Source organism: Paramisgurnus dabryanus, chromosome 14 (genome assembly GCF_030506205.2).
Source record: "Paramisgurnus dabryanus chromosome 14, PD_genome_1.1, whole genome shotgun sequence".
Classification (NCBI taxonomy): domain Eukaryota; kingdom Metazoa; phylum Chordata; class Actinopteri; order Cypriniformes; family Cobitidae; genus Paramisgurnus; species Paramisgurnus dabryanus.
In genome coordinates, this window is record NC_133350.1 from 32,975,367 (window position 1) to 32,989,014 (window position 13,648).

At 43.3% G+C, this 13,648-nt stretch overlaps 14 non-coding genes across 14 annotated transcripts; all 14 read right to left on the minus strand.

Annotated features, from left to right (window-relative positions):
- Positions 1–222: 222 nt before the first annotated feature.
- trnaq-uug (transfer RNA glutamine (anticodon UUG)) lies at positions 223–294 on the minus strand. The gene has a single exon. It is a non-coding gene; the product is annotated as a tRNA-Gln (tRNA).
- A 1,185-nt stretch (positions 295–1,479) lies between these two features.
- On the minus strand, positions 1,480–1,551 carry trnaq-uug (transfer RNA glutamine (anticodon UUG)). Its single transcript has one exon. It is a non-coding gene; the product is annotated as a tRNA-Gln (tRNA).
- Positions 1,552–7,011: 5,460 nt separating this feature from the next.
- On the minus strand, positions 7,012–7,083 carry trnaq-uug (transfer RNA glutamine (anticodon UUG)). The gene has a single exon. It is a non-coding gene; the product is annotated as a tRNA-Gln (tRNA).
- Positions 7,084–7,330: 247 nt separating this feature from the next.
- trnaq-uug (transfer RNA glutamine (anticodon UUG)) lies at positions 7,331–7,402 on the minus strand. The gene has a single exon. It is a non-coding gene; the product is annotated as a tRNA-Gln (tRNA).
- A 247-nt stretch (positions 7,403–7,649) lies between these two features.
- trnaq-uug (transfer RNA glutamine (anticodon UUG)) lies at positions 7,650–7,721 on the minus strand. The gene has a single exon. It is a non-coding gene; the product is annotated as a tRNA-Gln (tRNA).
- Positions 7,722–8,287: 566 nt separating this feature from the next.
- On the minus strand, positions 8,288–8,359 carry trnaq-uug (transfer RNA glutamine (anticodon UUG)). Its single transcript has one exon. It is a non-coding gene; the product is annotated as a tRNA-Gln (tRNA).
- Positions 8,360–8,606: 247 nt separating this feature from the next.
- On the minus strand, positions 8,607–8,678 carry trnaq-uug (transfer RNA glutamine (anticodon UUG)). Its single transcript has one exon. It is a non-coding gene; the product is annotated as a tRNA-Gln (tRNA).
- A 566-nt stretch (positions 8,679–9,244) lies between these two features.
- Positions 9,245–9,316, minus strand: trnaq-uug (transfer RNA glutamine (anticodon UUG)). The gene has a single exon. It is a non-coding gene; the product is annotated as a tRNA-Gln (tRNA).
- Positions 9,317–9,882: 566 nt separating this feature from the next.
- On the minus strand, positions 9,883–9,954 carry trnaq-uug (transfer RNA glutamine (anticodon UUG)). Its single transcript has one exon. It is a non-coding gene; the product is annotated as a tRNA-Gln (tRNA).
- Positions 9,955–10,201: 247 nt separating this feature from the next.
- trnaq-uug (transfer RNA glutamine (anticodon UUG)) lies at positions 10,202–10,273 on the minus strand. Its single transcript has one exon. It is a non-coding gene; the product is annotated as a tRNA-Gln (tRNA).
- Positions 10,274–10,839: 566 nt separating this feature from the next.
- trnaq-uug (transfer RNA glutamine (anticodon UUG)) lies at positions 10,840–10,911 on the minus strand. Its single transcript has one exon. It is a non-coding gene; the product is annotated as a tRNA-Gln (tRNA).
- A 566-nt stretch (positions 10,912–11,477) lies between these two features.
- On the minus strand, positions 11,478–11,549 carry trnaq-uug (transfer RNA glutamine (anticodon UUG)). The gene has a single exon. It is a non-coding gene; the product is annotated as a tRNA-Gln (tRNA).
- Positions 11,550–11,796: 247 nt separating this feature from the next.
- trnaq-uug (transfer RNA glutamine (anticodon UUG)) lies at positions 11,797–11,868 on the minus strand. Its single transcript has one exon. It is a non-coding gene; the product is annotated as a tRNA-Gln (tRNA).
- A 1,191-nt stretch (positions 11,869–13,059) lies between these two features.
- trnaq-uug (transfer RNA glutamine (anticodon UUG)) lies at positions 13,060–13,131 on the minus strand. The gene has a single exon. It is a non-coding gene; the product is annotated as a tRNA-Gln (tRNA).
- Between the last annotated feature and the right edge of the window lie 517 nt (positions 13,132–13,648).

Sequence of the window (13,648 nt, forward strand, 5' to 3'; positions counted from 1 at the left end):
CCAAATTTGTAAATTTCCAACCAATGCACCATCCGAGCTACTGTTAAAAGTTAAATTGTGGATTGCTAAACATGACACCATAAAACCAAATTGAAGCCATCTACTGGGTGACACATGGGTTCATGGAGTGAGAATTATTTGATGAAGTGGATATTTAACTTTTCTCAAAATTATCTTCTCCAGTTCCACAAAAAGCTCTGTACAGGCTCTTGTCAACAACTAAGGTTCCACCGAGACTTGAACTCGGATCACTGGATTCAAAGTCCAGAGTGCTAACCATTACACCATGGAACCAAAAGGCAACAAAGCTCTGCCTGACCCAAATTTGTAAATTTCCAACCAATGCACCATCCGAGCTACTGTTAAAAGTTAAAATGTGGATTGCTAAACATGACACCATAAAACCAAATTGAAGCCATCTACTGGGTGACACATGGGTTCATGGAGTGAGAATTATTTGATGAAGTGGATATTTAACTTTTCTCAAAATTATCTTCTCCAGTTCCACAAACAGTTCTGTACAGGCTTTTGTCAACAACTAAGGTTCCACCGAGATTTGAACTCGGATCACTGGATTCAAAGCCCAGAGTGCAAACCATTACACCATGGAACCACATGGCAACAAAACCCTGCTGGACCCAAATTTGTAAATTTCCAACCAATGCACCATCCGAGCTACTGTTAAAAGTTAAAATGTGGATTGCTAAACATGACACCATAAAACCAAATTGAAGCCATCTACTGGGTGACACATGGGTTCATGGAGTGAGAATTATTTGATGTAGTGGATATTTAACTTTTCTCAAAATGATCTTCCAGTTCCACAAACAGTTCTGTACAGGCTTTTGTCAACAACTAAGGTTCCACCGAGACTTGAACTCAGATCGCTGGACATAAAGTGCAGAGTGCTAACCATTACACAATGGAACCACACAGCAATGACACTCTGCCTGACCCAAAATTGTAAATTTCCAACCAATGCACCAGCAGAGCTACTGTTAAAAGTTAAAGTGTGGAGTGCTAAACATGACATCATGAAACCATCTACTGGGTGACACATGGGTTCATGGAGTGAGAATTATTATTTGATGAAGTGGATATTTAACTTTTCTCAAAATGACCTTCTCCAGTTCAGTCCAGGCTTTTGTCAACAACTAAGGTTCCACTGAGACTTGAACACAGATAAATGGATTCAAAGTCCAGAGTGCTAGCCATTTACACCATGGAATTAAACGGCAACAAAGCTCTGCCTGACCCAAAATTGTAAATTTCCAACCAATACACTATCAGAGCTACTGTTAAAAAAATGTATGTGTGTAGTGAAAATCATGACACCATAAAACCAAATTGAAGCCATCTACTGGGTGACACATGGGTTCATGGAGTGAGAATTATTTGATGAAGTGGATATTTAACTTTTCTCAAAATTATCTTCTCCAGTTCCACACACAGCTCTGTACAGGCTTTTGTCAACAACTAAGGTTCCACCGAGACTTGAACTCGGATCACTGGATTCAAAGTCCAGAGTGCTAACCATTACACCATGGAACCACACAGCAATGACACTCTGCCTGACCCAAAATTGTAAATTTCCAACCAATGCACCATCAGAGCTTCTGTTAAAAGTTAAAGTGTGGAGTGCTAAACATGAGACCATGAAACCAAATTGAAGCCATCTACTGGGTTCATGGAGTGAGAATTATTTGATGAAGTGAATATTTAACTTTTCTCAAAATGATCTTACAGTTCCACAAAAAGCTCTGTACAGGCTTTTGTCAAGAACTAAAGGTTCCACCGAGACTTGAACTCAGACCGCTGGATTCAAAGTCCAGAGTGCTAAGCATTACACCATGGAACCTCACGACAACAACGCCCTGCTTGACCCAAAATTGTGAAGATCCAACCAATACACCATCAGAGCTACCGTCTAAAAATTAAAGTGTGGAGTGAAAAACATAACACCATGAAACGAAATTGAAGCCATCCACTGGGTGACAAATGAGTTCATGGAGTGAGTATTATTTGATGATGTGGATATTTAGCGGAAAAAGCTTTTGCGGCGTCGCCTTAAAGTTGCTGCTACCCAGTGTGGCGACGATGGGCTTTCGGGTGAAGGGCTTGGTGGAGGGGATGCGCAACCGGAGACATCCAGGGGCGTGACTTCCCTCAGCTGGTCCGACTTACCCCACCCTGCTTTTCCAGAAGAGAACATCTTCAAGGAAATTGCGGCGTCAGCCTGCAAACCAGTCAATTCTGGCGATGGTGATGACGCGGACCTTCTTGGGACCTCAAAGGACGAGGAGGCCATCCCGCCCTCATGTGCTTCCCAGGTCAACGGCCCCCCGCGGCTTTACCTCAGTTCTTTCTCCTCAACGTATACAAGCGCGCGGCTCAAAATCGAGTGGCCTGCCCCACAGAGCGCCAACGATCAGAAGAGGGACATTTATGATGGGAAAGTGCTGGGACCCCCTCCCGGCCCGAGGAAACAACTCTTTCCAGTTCTTCCTGCGTGCGCTAAGCACATGAGGCATTATTGGAAGGACCCACTCGACCTTAAACATGGTCTCGCCGGCCTCAAGGTAAAGGATGTGGCGGCTCTCGGCTTGGGCGACCCGCCCGCGGTCGAGCCGTCGATCGCCAGACACCTCAACCCAGTCCAGTGTGGGCTGCTCGCCCGCCGAAGCCGGTCTTGCCAAACAAGATGGACCACTTTTCTGTCTCGGTTCTACAGGCCTCATATAAGTCCTCGGCTTTGGCGGTAAGGGCTCTTAATGTTTCCTCGCTCCTTTCCGCCTACCAGGCGGAGAATTTGGAAGACTTGGGTGCTCAGCTGGACAAAGGGGCACCCTCGCCGACCTTGTGGAAGGAGATCCTGATGGTAAACGACCTGGTTCTCCGTAACGCTCGGCAGGCAGTCCAGGCTTGCGGGCGTACGATGGCGCTTTCTGTGGCGGGGAAGCGTGTGCTTTGGCTCAACCTGTCAGGCCTCCCTGACAGCAAGAAGAGGCGAATCGCTGGTGCCCCAGTTGAACCTGGCCAGGCTCTTTTCGGTCCCGCTGTCGCTTTGATGCAGCAACGGTGTGACGATAAAAAGAAAGAGGACAAGGCTTTCAAGCTCTGCCTTCCCAGGAAGGCAAACCCACATCAGGTGCCCCCTGTTCGTGTGCCTAACCCCCCGGCTACGGGTCGGAACCCGCATCACAGCAAGGAGAGACCCCGCCACAAACCCTCTCCACGGCAGGACTGTAGCAGTGCCCGATTGGGTCATGAGAACAATCATGCAGGTCTACAGACTACAGTTTGTCAGAAAACCCCCGCTTTTCAACGGTATTCTCTTCTCTCACACAGTGGAGAATTCCGCTCACATTCTGACAGAGGAAATCTCCTCTCTCCTAATAAAGGGAGCGATTCAGGTAGTGCCCCCGATCTGATAAATCAGGGTTTTTATTCTCGTTATTTCCTGGTTCCAAAGAAGGACGGCTCTCTCCGCCCTATCTTAGACCTCAGAGTGTTGAACAAACATTTAAGGAAATACAATTTCAGAATGTTAACTCACGGTTCTCTGGCCCAAGCCATAAAACAGAACGACTGATTCACCTCAGTCGATCTGAAGCATGCTTTTTACCACATAAGCATTTATCTGCCTCACAGGAAGTTTCTGCGTTTTGCATATCAAAACATATGTTACGAATTCACAGTTCTTCCTTTCGGTCTCTCTCTCAGCCCTCGGACGTTCTGTCTGTGCACGGAGGCGGCTCTCGCCCCTCTAAGAATGTCAGGTCTACGGATTTTGACATACATAGACGATTGGCTCATCATAGCCGAGTCGAAAGAGAAAGTGCAGAGGGAAACCCACCATGTGCTCTCTCATATCACGTCCCTGGGTTTCAGAGTGAATGTGAACAAAAGCAATTTCACACCCAGTCAGAGTGTGAATTTTCTGGGGTTGGAACTGAACTCGGTCTCCATGCGAGCGCATCTTTCTCAGGAGTGCGTCCGCGCTTTAATGAATTGTGTGTCACAGTTCAGAGAGGGGGAGAGAGTGCAGTATCGTTCATGCCTCTGATTACAGGGTCTTATGGCCTCAGCTATTCAGGTTTTGCCCCTGGGTCTCCTGAGAATGAGACCATTCATGAAATGGGTTTTGTCATTACATTTCAGCCCGTTACGCGATCTCTGTCGCGGTGTCACAGTGATGCGCACCTGTTCGGCAGCTCTGCGCTGCTGGAGGAACGCAGACTTTTACGCACAGGGGACACCCTTGCAGACAGTTATGCTGCGAAAAGTCGTGACGACAGATGCGTCCCTAACGGGGTGGGGTGCAACCCAGGAGGGCAGAACGGTGAACGGGCTGCGGTCGAGCGGTCTCCATTCAGCGTACAAAAATTATTTGGAGCTCCTTACCATATGGAAAGCTCTGAATCATTTTCTGCCGCCTCTGCAGGGGCATCACATGCTCGTTCGCTGCAACAATACTACAGCTGTGGCATACATCAATCGCCAGGGCGGTGTACGCTCATCGAAACTCCACAATCTAGCTCACAAGCTGTTAGTGTGGAGCAAGGGGGTTTTCGTTACGCGCGACTCATGTTCCGGGCATTATGAACAAAGGCGTGGATCTTCTGTCAAGGGGAAACCCTCTTTACGGGGACTGGCGTCTCCACCCACAAGTGGTGTGTGCGATATGGAGGCGATTCGGACAGGCAACCGTAGATCTGTTCGCCTCGCACGAAAATGCACATTGTCCTATGTTCTTCTCGCTAAAGGACTCACCCCTCGGTAAAAATCTGTCCCTGAATGAGACCTCTCCATGGAGCTGGACGCCCTGTCTCAATACCCCTTTGAGCCCCTGGGTGTTATTTCCTTGAAGCTGCTGTCTTTTAAGGTAGCTCTGCTCTTGGCTCTAACATCAGCTAAATGTGTTAGCAAACTGCATGCATTTTCTGTACACCCTTCTTGCACTAAATTCTCTCTGAGTGGAGATAAGGTTTTCCTAAACCTAACCCGGCATTTATGCCTAAGTGCTTCCCTGCGTTCACATAGGAGGTGGTGGGGCTGTCCGCTTTTCACCCTCCACCTTTTTCCTCTGTGGAGGATCAGAGGCTTAATGCTCTATGTCCTGTTTGTGCATTACAGACGTATATCGACAGGACTAGGGTTTTCCGGAAGAGTGACCAGCTCTTTATCTCATGGGCGCCCCCTCACAGAGGGAATCCCGTATCTAGCAACGCCTCTCACATTGGCTTGTGGACGCGATTGCCTTGGCATACGAATCGAAGGGAGTGCAACCACATGGGAATATCAGAGCTCATTCTACAAGAGGCGTGGCCACCTCTTGGGCTTTGTTTAGGGGAGTTTCACTGCAGGACATCTGCTTTGCTGCGAGCTGGGCTTCTCCCCACACATTTGTCCGTTATTATCGGTTGGATGTTACTAAAACCTCAGTAGCACACTCCGTTTTGGGTGTAGGGTCATCATAGCCCTTCACTGCTGCATACCTTTTTCTTACTGTTGTCATTATAGTAGGAACAAAGCGCTTACGGGTTTTGAGTCGTTCATGTTACCAAGCATGCATTCACATCCCTGCCCTAGTTTGTTTTTTGCATTTATGGGTTTCCCTAGGGTGTGCTTTTTACATATTTTCTGCCTTGCATGCGGACTACAGCCACTTGTGTGTGTGTGTGAGGCACATTATTATAGGATGTGTCGGGCACCGTCCCCTGGGGGTGACCGTACCCTTTTTGTACTGGCTGTCATACCTTACTGCGAGTGTGTTGGGCAATCGGGGAGCTGTCCATGTCTCTCCCATAGGTGGATCTCGAACATGAGATGATGAAAGAGAACAATAGGTTACTTTCGTAACCCCAGTTCTCTGAAATATCGAGTGGAAAGATCCACCAGCTTTGCCCCGCTTGCCGCACGAGAAGCGAATACACTTACTGAGGAGGAGCAGCGCGCATTGGCCTTATATGCCAACAGGTAAGAGGGTGTGGTCTTACCTGGCATTGGCTGCGCACTTCTGTCTGTCTAGCCAGACTTGGTGCAATTGGATGCTTCTGTAGAGGTCAGGTACGGATGCCCTTCCCATAGGTGGATCTCTCCACTCGATGTTTCAGAGAACCGGGGTTACGAAAGTAACCTATTGTTTCTAAAACTCCTTAATAACAAACTGCTGTGAAAGTGCTGGATCTCATAAACATTATTTACAGAAAATAGACTTTTTAGTAGTTAATTAATTAGGTGAGGATCTTTACCATTATGTACCAACCACCACAGAATTACACTATTAACTTTACATGTTCATAACAAATGTGATCTGTTAAAACAGGGAAAAACCTAGCAAGCAAAAAGTCAACGGTCAAGAGTCCAACTAAAACAAACAGTAATCACAATAATGGTGACTTAAAATTAAACAAAACATCAACATCTAAACCTAATAAGTGAATTGTGTTTTCTACAGCAATATATTTACTGAACATTCAGAAATAATGTTTTATAAAATAATAAAATGCAATGTTTCTCTATCATTTACATAACAATCAAACAAGTCAATATAATAAACAGTTGTTGTTTTAAACATTGTGTGAACATTAAAACATGACATTGTCATAACGTTTAAAAATGGTAAAATGTAACATTCCTCTAACGTTCAGACAACACAAAAATTTTCTTAGAATGTCACGGAGTGACTTAGGGCGGAAACAAAAATGGAGAGGAGAGGTTCCGCCCGGAGCGTATTTTTCAAACCCACGTTTACTTCCTGGTTCTCCATGGCGACAAAATCAGGCTTGATTCGCTACAGGTGCATGAATGAGGCAGCGATTATTGACTGGGCGGGTCATAGGAGTACTGGATACTTTATGACACCATAAAACCAAATTGAAGCCATCTACTGGGTGACACATGGGTTCATGGAGTGAGAATTATTTAAAGAAGAGGATCTTTAACTTTTCTCAAAATGATCTTCTCCAGTTCCACAAAAAGCTCTGTACAGGCTCTTGTCAACAACTAAGGTTCCACCGAGACTTGATCTCGGATCACTGGATTCAAAGTCCAGAGTGCTAACCATTACACCATGGAACCAGACGGCAACAAAACCCTGCTGGATCCAAAATTGTAAATTTCCAACCAATGCACCATCCGAGCTACTGTTAAAAGTTAAATTGTGGATTGCTAAACATGACACCATAAAACCAAATTGAAGCCATCTACTGGGTGACACATGGGTTCATGGAGTGAGAATTATTTGATGAAGTGGATATTTAACTTTTCTCAAAATTATCTTCTCCAGTTACACAAACAGTTCTGTACAGGCTTTTGTCAACAACTAAGGTTCCACCGAGACTTGAACTCGGATCACTGGATTCAAAGTCCAGAGTGCTAACCATTACACCATGGAACCAAACGGCAACAAAGCTCTGCCTGACCCAAATTTGTAAATTTCCAACCAATGCACCATCCGAGCTACTGTTAAAAGTTAAATTGTGGATTGCTAAACATGACACCATAAAACCAAATTGAAGCCATCTACTGGGCGACACATGGGTTCATGGACTGAGAATTATTTGATGAAGTGGATATTTAACTTTTCTCAAAACTATCTTCTCCAGTTCCACAAACAGTTCTGTACAGGCTTTTGTCAACAACTAAGGTTCCACCGAGACTTGAACTCGGATCACTGGATTCAAAGTCCAGAGTGCTAACCATTACACCATGGAACCAGACGGTAACAAAACCCTGCTGAATCCAAAATTGTAAATTTCCAACCAATGCACCATCCGAGCTACTGTTAAAAGTTAAATTGTGGATTGCTAAACATGACACCATAAAACCAAATTGAAGCCATCTACTGGGTGACACATGGGTTCATGGAGTGAGAATTATTTGATGAAGTGGATATTTAACTTTTCTCAAAATCATCTTCTCCAGTTCCACAAACAGTTCTGTACAGGCTTTTGTCAACAACTAAGGTTCCACCGAGACTTGAACTCGGTTCACTGGATTCAAAGTCCAGATTGCTAACCATTACACCATGGAACCAGACGGCAATAAAACCCTGCTGGACCCAAATTTGTAAATTTCCAACCAATGCACCATCCGAGCTACTGTTAAAAGTTAAATTATGGATTGCTAAACATGACACCATAAAACCAAATTGAAGCCATCTACTGGGTGACACATGGGTTCATGGAGTGAGAATTATTTGATGAAGTGGATATTTAACTTTTCTCAAAATTATCTTCTCCAGTTCCACAAACAGTTCTGTACAGGCTTTTGTCAACAACTAAGGTTCCACCGAGATTTGAACTCGGATCACTGGATTCAAAGTCCAGAGTGCTAACCATTACACCATGGAACCAAACGGCAACAAAGCTCTGCCTGACCCAAATTTGTAAATTTCCAACCAATGCACCATCCGAGCTACTGTTAAAAGTTAAATTGTGGATTGCTAAACATGACACCATAAAACCAAATTGAAGCCATCTACTGGGTGACACATGGGTTCATGGAGTGAGAATTATTTGATGAAGAGGATCTTTAACTTTTCTCAAAATGATCTTCTCCAGTTCCACAAAAAGCTCTGTACAGGCTCTTGTCAACAACTAAGGTTCCACCGAGACTTGAACTCGGATCACTGGATTCAAAGTCCAGAGTGCTAACCATTACACCATGGAACCAAAAGGCAACAAAGCTCTGCCTGACCCAAATTTGTAAATTTCCAACCAATGCACCATCCGAGCTACTGTTAAAAGTTAAATTGTGGATTGCTACACATGACACCATAAAACCAAATTGAAGCCATCTACTGGGTGACACATGGGTTCATGGAGTGAGAATTATTTGATGAAGTGGATATTTAACTTTTCTCAAAATTATCTTCTCCAGTTCCACAAAAAGCTCTGTACAGGCTCTTGTCAACAACTAAGGTTCTACCGAGATGTGAACTCGGATCACTGGATTCAAAGTCCAGAGTGCTAACCATTACACCATGGAACCAAAAGGCAACAAAGCTCTGCCTGACCCAAATTTGTAAATTTCCAACCAATGCACCATCCGAGCTACTGTTAAAAGTTAAATTGTGGATTGCTAAACATGACACCATAAAACCAAATTGAAGCCATCTACTGGGCGACACATGGGTTCATGGACTGAGAATTATTTGATGAAGTGGATATTTAACTTTTCTCAAAACTATCTTCTCCAGTTCCACAAACAGTTCTGTACAGGCTTTTGTCAACAACTAAGGTTCCACCGAGACTTGAACTCGGATCACTGGATTCAAAGTCCAGAGTGCTAACCATTACACCATGGAACCAGACGGTAACAAAACCCTGCTGAATCCAAAATTGTAAATTTCCAACCAATGCACCATCCGAGCTACTGTTAAAAGTTAAATTGTGGATTGCTAAACATGACACCATAAAACCAAATTGAAGCCATCTACTGGGTGACACATGGGTTCATGGAGTGAGAATTATTTGATGAAGTGGATATTTAACTTTTCTCAAAATCATCTTCTCCAGTTCCACAAACAGTTCTGTACAGGCTTTTGTCAACAACTAAGGTTCCACCGAGACTTGAACTCGGTTCACTGGATTCAAAGTCCAGATTGCTAACCATTACACCATGGAACCAGACGGCAATAAAACCCTGCTGGACCCAAATTTGTAAATTTCCAACCAATGCACCATCCGAGCTACTGTTAAAAGTTAAATTATGGATTGCTAAACATGACACCATAAAACCAAATTGAAGCCATCTACTGGGTGACACATGGGTTCATGGAGTGAGAATTATTTGATGAAGTGGATATTTAACTTTTCTCAAAATTATCTTCTCCAGTTCCACAAACAGTTCTGTACAGGCTTTTGTCAACAACTAAGGTTCCACCGAGATTTGAACTCGGATCACTGGATTCAAAGTCCAGAGTGCTAACCATTACACCATGGAACCAAACGGCAACAAAGCTCTGCCTGACCCAAATTTGTAAATTTCCAACCAATGCACCATCCGAGCTACTGTTAAAAGTTAAATTGTGGATTGCTAAACATGACACCATAAAACCAAATTGAAGCCATCTACTGGGTGACACATGGGTTCATGGAGTGAGAATTATTTGATGAAGAGGATCTTTAACTTTTCTCAAAATGATCTTCTCCAGTTCCACAAAAAGCTCTGTACAGGCTCTTGTCAACAACTAAGGTTCCACCGAGACTTGAACTCGGATCACTGGATTCAAAGTCCAGAGTGCTAACCATTACACCATGGAACCAAAAGGCAACAAAGCTCTGCCTGACCCAAATTTGTAAATTTCCAACCAATGCACCATCCGAGCTACTGTTAAAAGTTAAATTGTGGATTGCTACACATGACACCATAAAACCAAATTGAAGCCATCTACTGGGTGACACATGGGTTCATGGAGTGAGAATTATTTGATGAAGTGGATATTTAACTTTTCTCAAAATTATCTTCTCCAGTTCCACAAAAAGCTCTGTACAGGCTCTTGTCAACAACTAAGGTTCCACCGAGACGTGAACTCGGATCACTGGATTCAAAGTCCAGAGTGCTAACCATTACACCATGGAACCAAAAGGCAACAAAGCTCTGCCTGACCCAAATTTGTAAATTTCCAACCAATGCACCATCCGAGCTACTGTTAAAAGTTAAATTGTGGATTGCTAAACATGACACCATAAAACCAAATTGAAGCCATCTACTGGGCGACACATGGGTTCATGGACTGAGAATTATTTGATGAAGTGGATATTTAACTTTTCTCAAAACTATCTTCTCCAGTTCCACAAACAGTTCTGTACAGGCTTTTGTCAACAACTAAGGTTCCACCGAGACTTGAACTCGGATCACTGGATTCAAAGTCCAGAGTGCTAACCATTACACCATGGAACCAGACGGTAACAAAACCCTGCTGAATCCAAAATTGTAAATTTCCAACCAATGCACCATCCGAGCTACTGTTAAAAGTTAAATTGTGGATTGCTAAACATGACACCATAAAACCAAATTGAAGCCATCTACTGGGTGACACATGGGTTCATGGAGTGAGAATTATTTGATGAAGTGGATATTTAACTTTTCTCAAAATCATCTTCTCCAGTTCCACAAACAGTTCTGTACAGGCTTTTGTCAACAACTAAGGTTCCACCGAGACTTGAACTCGGTTCACTGGATTCAAAGTCCAGATTGCTAACCATTACACCATGGAACCAGACGGCAATAAAACCCTGCTGGACCCAAATTTGTAAATTTCCAACCAATGCACCATCCGAGCTACTGTTAAAAGTTAAATTATGGATTGCTAAACATGACACCATAAAACCAAATTGAAGCCATCTACTGGGTGACACATGGGTTCATGGAGTGAGAATTATTTGATGAAGTGGATATTTAACTTTTCTCAAAATTATCTTCTCCAGTTCCACAAACAGTTCTGTACAGGCTTTTGTCAACAACTAAGGTTCCACCGAGATTTGAACTCGGATCACTGGATTCAAAGTCCAGAGTGCTAACCATTACACCATGGAACCAAACGGCAACAAAGCTCTGCCTGACCCAAATTTGTAAATTTCCAACCAATGCACCATCCGAGCTACTGTTAAAAGTTAAATTGTGGATTGCTAAACATGACACCATAAAACCAAATTGAAGCCATCTACTGGGTGACACATGGGTTCATGGAGTGAGAATTATTTGATGAAGAGGATCTTTAACTTTTCTCAAAATGATCTTCTCCAGTTCCACAAAAAGCTCTGTACAGGCTCTTGTCAACAACTAAGGTTCCACCGAGACTTGAACTCGGATCACTGGATTCAAAGTCCAGAGTGCTAACCATTACACCATGGAACCAAAAGGCAACAAAGCTCTGCCTGACCCAAATTTGTAAATTTCCAACCAATGCACCATCCGAGCTACTGTTAAAAGTTAAATTGTGGATTGCTACACATGACACCATAAAACCAAATTGAAGCCATCTACTGGGTGACACATGGGTTCATGGAGTGAGAATTATTTGATGAAGTGGATATTTAACTTTTCTCAAAATTATCTTCTCCAGTTCCACAAAAAGCTCTGTACAGGCTCTTGTCAACAACTAAGGTTCCACCGAGACGTGAACTCGGATCACTGGATTCAAAGTCCAGAGTGCTAACCATTACACCATGGAACCAAAAGGCAACAAAGCTCTGCCTGACCCAAATTTGTAAATTTCCAACCAATGCACCATCCGAGCTACTGTTAAAAGTTAAATTGTGGATTGCTAAACATGACACCATAAAACCAAATTGAAGCCATCTACTGGGTGACACATGGGTTCATGGAGTGAGAATTATTTGATGAAGTGGATATTTAACTTTTCTCAAAATTATCTTCTCCAGTTCCACAAACAGTTTTGTACAGGCTTTTTTCAACAACTAAGGTTCCACCGAGATTTGAACTCGGATCACTGGATTCAAAGCCCAGAGTGCAAACCATTACACCATGGAACCACATGGCAACAAAACCCTGCTGGACCCAAATTTGTAAATTTCCAACCAATGCACCATCAGGTCTACTGTAAAGAGTTAAAGTGTGGATTGCTAAACATGACACCATAAAACCAAATTGAAGCCATCTACTGTGTGACACATGGGTTCATGGAGTGAGAATTATTTGATGTAGTGGATATTTAACTTTTCTCAAAATGATCTTCCAGTTCCACAAACAGTTCTGTACAGGCTTTTGTCAACGACTAAGGTTCCAGCGAGACTTGAACTCAGATCGCTGGACATAAAGTGCAGAGTGCTAACCATTACACAATGGAACCACACAGCAATGACACTCTGCCTGACCCAAAATTGTAAATTTCCAACCAATGCACCATCAGAGCTACTGTTAAAAGTTAAAGTGTGGAGTGCTAAACATGACATCATGAAACCATCTACTGGGTGACACATGGGTTCATGGAGTGAGAATTATTTGATGAAGTGGATATTTAACTTTTCTCAAAATTATCTTCTCCAGTTCCACAAACAGTTCTGTACAGGCTTTTGTCAACAACTAAGGTTCCACCGAGACTTGAACTCGGATCACTGGATTCAAAGTCCAGAGTGCTAACCATTACACCATGGAACCAAACAGCAACAAAGCTCTGCCTGACCCAAATTTGTAAATTTCCAACCAATGCACCATCCGAGCTACTGTTAAAAGTTAAATTGTGGATTGCTAAACATGACACCATAAAACCAAATTGAAGCCATCTACTGGGTGACACGTGGGTTCATGGAGTGAGAATTATTTGATGAAGTGGATATTTAACTTTTCTCAAAATCATCTTCTCCAGTTCCACAAACAGTTCTGTACAGGCTTTTGTCAACAACTAAGGTTCCACCGAGACTTGAACTCGGTTCACTGGATTCAAAGTCCAGATTGCTAACCATTACACCATGGAACCAGACAGCAATAAAACCCTGCTGGACCCAAATTTGTAAATTTCCAACCAATGCACCATCCGAGCTACTGTTAAAAGTTAAATTGTGGATTGCTAAACATGACACCATAAAACCAAATTGAAGCCATCTACTGGGTGACACATGGGTTCATGGAGTGAGAATTATTTGATGAAGTGGATATTTAACTTTTCTCAAAATTA